This window comes from Apium graveolens, chromosome 4, assembly GCF_009905375.1.
Source record: "Apium graveolens cultivar Ventura chromosome 4, ASM990537v1, whole genome shotgun sequence".
NCBI classification, from domain to species: Eukaryota; Viridiplantae; Streptophyta; class Magnoliopsida; order Apiales; family Apiaceae; genus Apium; species Apium graveolens.
The window spans coordinates 57,272,805-57,278,466 of record NC_133650.1 but is presented as its reverse complement, the minus strand read 5'-3'; positions in this window follow the sequence as shown (position 1 = coordinate 57,278,466).

The following is a 5,662-nucleotide window of genomic DNA, read 5'->3' as shown; positions in this document are numbered from 1 at the left end:
GAACTAAGTTAAAGTGAACCATGTTTGTGATGAGTGAAAAAGAAATGAGTATGAGAGAAAATGAGAGATGTGTTTACTGGAATGAGGTGTTGGTTTATATAGCTAATAGAATACCAAGAGACGCAAGAAAAATTGAATGGTTATAGGTAGAAATAATTCTACCTCGTCTCCCTAGACTGATGAGAATAATAACAGCCATTGGAAGTTTAAAACAGGATTTAATGCGCACACGAAACAAGTAAAAATTACTGTGCATAGACGTGTACCACTAACCCAAATTATTTTAACTATTAATATCTCACCCAAACATATTCTGATTTTAAATAAGACTGTTTCAGATTTTAATCACAAATAAGTCAAGTAAAGAATCAGAGTTTAATACCAGAACGTAGACTTATATCAAAACTTAACAGTCATCAGAACATGATTTCTTAACTCGAGAAGTGAATGCCCATTTTTGTAATTCTTCACACAAATTCTGATTTCGTTTCTTCAGAACTTAATCATCAGAACTTCCATCAGAATTTGTCCTCGGAATTTATGCAACTGACACTTAAACATTCATCTAAAACAACATTTATCACCACAGTAATTTTCATCATTCATATGGAGTGTATGTGTGTGCAGTAAGCTAAATATCAGATAACGATTAAAGTCTGATTTACTTCAGTACATCTTAGAAATAAGGCATAACTAAGAACTTTGCGTAAAATCTGTCATGATTCTGAAGCCTACTTTAGAATGAGTTCATGCATGAGTCCACCTCAACTGTTTTGTGCTCATTTTATGCATCTTTTGAAAGTTCATTTTACAGTGGCTTCTCAGTGTAAGTGAGTCACGACTGCTTATCAGAATTTATGCTATTATCAGAGTATTTCTCCAGTAATCATAGAGTGTGAAAAGTCACCAAGAAAAATATTTATTTTGCTTTTCTGATGCATATTACTTAATACCAGCAATGCACTTGGGTCTTACCTTCCACAGTTTTTACTCTAGATCTCAAAGGAGTACCTGATTTTTATTTTTATTTCTTTTCCTTTTCTTTTGATAAGTAAGGCTTATCAGCACTTAGTACAATCACCAGATTTACTAACATCAGAACTTAACAGATAAAAAGCATTATTCTAGTTTTTGACTTAGTAATAAGATAGACAAAGTAAACTTAACTAAGCTCAATATCAGAATTTGCTTGTGCTAATAGATTTCCACATAAACAATTACTGCAAACATGGGACTTGTCAGTATATTAAAGACTACTAGGTCAACATCTAGCATAGTTATCTTCATTGGATTGAATAATCACAGAAACATTCATATCACTATCAGAGTTTAGAAATTCACATCAGACAACAATCAGTACTGAAGCAATTTGGAATTAAGCACAGAATATACAAAGATAGTAATATCTGTAAATACTGATCATAAAGTCTGATGCATCAGAACACAAACTAAGCAGATTTAGAGAAAGAACCTGAAACCATTCCAAGTTCATTTACCAATCTTGTAAAAGTAGCTTCACACGGTGGTTTTATGAAGATATCTGCTAGTTGTTGATCTGTTAGAACAAAGTGCAATTCTATTGTACCTTCATCCACATGTTCCCTTATAAAATGGTACCTAATGCTGATGTGCTTTGTCATAGAGTGTTGACTGGATTACCTGTCATAGCAATAGCACTTTGATTATCACAGTAAATAGGGATTTTAAAATATGTTAACCCATAATCCAGTAATTGATTCTTCATCCAAAGAATCTGTGCACAACAGCTTCCCGCAGCAATGTACTCTGCTTCTGCATTTGATGTGGAAATTGACTTTTGTTTCTTGCTAAACCAAGAAACCAATCTGCCTCCAAGAAATTGGCAGCTTCCACTTGTGCTTTTCCTGTCAATTTTGCATCCTGCAAAATCTGCATCTGAATAACCTATTAGTTTAAAATTTGATTCTCTGGGATACCACAATCCCAGATCAGCTGTTCCCTTAAGATATTTGAAAATTCTTTTCACAGCTGTTAAGTGAGGTTCTCTTGGATCTGCTTGAAATCTTGCACAAAGACAGGTAACATACATGATATCAGGTCTACTAGCAGTTAGATAGAGTAGTGAGCCAATCATACCTCTGTAATCAGTAATATCTAGTGATTTACCAGTATCCTTATCCAATTTTGTTGCAGTGGCCATGGGAGTGTATGCACTTGAACAATCTTGCATTCTAAATTTCTTCAGCAAATTTCTGGTGTACTTCGATTGACAAATAAAAGTGCCTTCTTCATTCTGCTTGACTTGAAGGCCCTGAAATAGCTAAGTTCCCCCATCATACTCATTTGATATCTTGACTACATCAGTTTGGCAAACTTCTTGCAAAGTCTGTCATTTGTAGAACCAAAAATGATATCATCAACATATATCTGCACCAAAAGTAAGTCCTTTCCATGGTTGAGGTAGAACAGTGTTTTGTCATTAGTTCATCTGTTAAATCCACTTTCCAGAAGAAACTGAGCTAAAGTCTCATACCATGCTCTTAGAGCTTGCTTAAGGCCATAAAGTGCTTTATCAAGCCTGTAGACATGATTTGGAAATTTGGAATCTACAAAGCCTGGAGGTTGTTCAACATATACTTCCTCTTCCAATTCTCCATTGAGAAAAGCACTTTTCACATCCACTTGAAAGACAGTGAACTTCTTGTGAGTAGCATAAGCCAACAATATCCTTATGACTTCCAATCTAGCAACTGGTGCAAATATTTCATCATAATCATTTCCCTCCTGTTGAGAATATCCTTTTGCAACCAGCCTTACTTTATTCCTTGTAATTATGCCATCACTATCAGTTTTGTTTCTAAACACCCACTTTGTACCAACAATAGACCTGTTCTTTGGTCTTGGCACTAGGGTCCAGACTTTATTTCTTTCAAATTCATTTAACTCTTCCCGCATTGCTTGTACCCAATCAGCATCTTGAAGAGCTTCTTCCCCTTTCTTTGGTTCAGTCTGAGAAAGAAAAGAATTATAGAGACATTCACTTGAAGTAGCTGTTCTAGCTCTGACATCTGCATCAGGATTTCCAATAATTAAGTCACGTGTATGTGATTTAGTCCACTTCCTTGCAGATGGAAGGTTTTATCTAGAACTGGATGCTCCCCCATAATCCATGCTATCTTCATCAACATTTTCTGATGCTCCCCCTGAAATTATGCTCTCTGAGTTGGATCCGTCAGAATTTGAGTTTTCATAATTATCAGAACTTAACTTATCAGAACTTGAAGAGCCAGTTGTATATTCTGATGCTTCTTGAGATGTGGTTGTATCTTCAGTATGCTCCCCCTGCATAGGTGCATCTTGCTTTGGCGTAGTCACCACAGTTTCAATAACATCAGAGTTTAATCCATCAGAGTTTGCAGTATCAGGATTTAGACTGTCAAGATTTTCAGTATCAGAATTTAAGTCTTCATTTTCAAATCTCAGCTGATCATGATCATTGAAATCTTCAAGTCCAGTAATCTTCTTATCATCAAAGGAGACATTGATAGATTCCATGGCAACCCTTGTTCTTAAATTATAGACTCTGAAGGCTTTTGTGGAAAGTGGATATCCAACAAAAATTCCTTCATCAGCTTTTAAATCAAATTTGGATAGTTGTTCAGGGTGAGTCTTAAGAACAAAACACTTGCATCCAAATATACGAAAATACTTCAGATTTGGCTTCTTTTTCTTCACCATCTCATATGGTGTCTTTCCATGCTTGTTAATGAGTGTTGCATTCTGAGTAAAACAAGCAGTCTGCACAGCTTCAGCCTAAAAATAGGTTGGTAGCTTTGCTTCATCAAGCATTGTTCGTGCAGCTTCAATAAGAGTTCTATTCTTTCTCTCAACAACTCCATTTTGCTGTGGAGTTCCAGGAGCAGAGAATTCCTGCTTGATTCCATGGTCTTTGCAGAACTCTTCCATTGTCAGATTCTTGAACTTAGTGCCATTATCACTTCTTATGATCTTCACAGAATCTTTGACCAATTTATCCAGTTGCTTGACATGATCAATCAAGATAGATGCAGTTTCACTTTTTATGTGCAAGAAATACACCTATGTGTATCTGGTGAACTCATCCACTATGACCATAGCATATTTCTTCTTTGCAATAGACATGACATTCACTGGACCAAATAGATCTACATGTAGTAGGTGATAGGGCTCAAGAATTGATGATTCAGTCTTGCTCTTGAATGAAGATTTTCTTTGTTCAGCCTTCTAACATGAATCACAAAGGCCATCAGGAGCAAATACTGATTTTGGCAGTCCTCTCACAAGATCTTTCTTGACTAGTTCATTTATATTATTGAAATTTAAATGACAGAGTTTCTTGTGCCAATTCCAGCTTTCTTCAATTGATGCTCTACTTAACAGACAGATTGCAGAACCATCAGTACTTGTTGAAAGCTTGGCTTCATAAATGTTACCATGCCTGTATCCTTTCAGAACAACTTTGCATGTAGATTTTCTTACAACTTCACAGTGTTCTTCAAAGAAATCCACATGATAACCTCTGTCACAGATTTGACTAACACTCAGCAGATTGTGTTTAAGTCCTGAGACCAGAGCTACTTCTTTAATGATAACATTCCCAAGATTGATATTGCCATATCCTAGTGTTTTTCCAATGTTGCCATCTCCATACGAAACACTTGGGCCAGCTTTCTCCACAAAGTTTGATAGCAGGACTTTATTTCCAGTCATATGTCCTGAACATCCACTGTCCCAAATTAGGATGTTTTTCCTGTTGCCCTGCAATCACAAAGACCATTAATGATTAGTTTTAAGGACCCAGACTTGCTTGGATCCTTTGGCCTTATTAAGTTTGTTAACATTTGCAGCGGATTTAGCATCAGAGTTTATGTTAACATTTTTCTTATCAGCATTTTCACTATCAGACTTTGTATCAGAACTTACACTAGAAGGAACAATGCTAACTTTCTTTAAAGAAGGTTTTATTTGATAATAATCATAGTACAAACTATGATATTCCTTACAAGTATAAATGGAATGCCATAAACTACCACAATGAAAACAAGGATTTTATGGCCTATATCTAACATACTGACTCTTAACTCCTGACATTGAAGGTAAGTAGTTTATGTTCTTATTCTTCCTGCAAAAAAAAGCCAGATGGTTAGAACTTCCACAGTTATGACATGTTTTTCTAGGAGCATTAGGAACAGGCTTAAAATCATTGCTTTTATTCACACCTTCCTTTCCATTCCTATTTTTCCCTAGTGACTTTACCTTGTTTACATTCTTAACATCTTTCAGCTTATGCTTAAGCTGCTTTTTTGTCATTAAGCCTATGTTAACTTCAGTTGTCTTTTCCTGTTTTAGTTTGTCAGAAGTTAATTCCTCTTTAACTTCTGATTTCTCAGTATCAGACTTTAGAGCTACAAACTTAACATGTTTTAACTTTGGCTTTTGTTTAACAACTATAGGCTTAATTTCTACAGTTCCTTTATCATTCTTATCATCTCTATAACCTAAGCCCTCTTTCCAGTTTCCACTACTTAACAAATTCTGAGTTGTTCTGCCAGAGTTAGTCCAAGTCCTGATAATCTCTCTTTCCTTTTCTAACTCAGTTTTTAGATATTCATTCATTTTAAGTACTTCATCCCTAACATAGAAA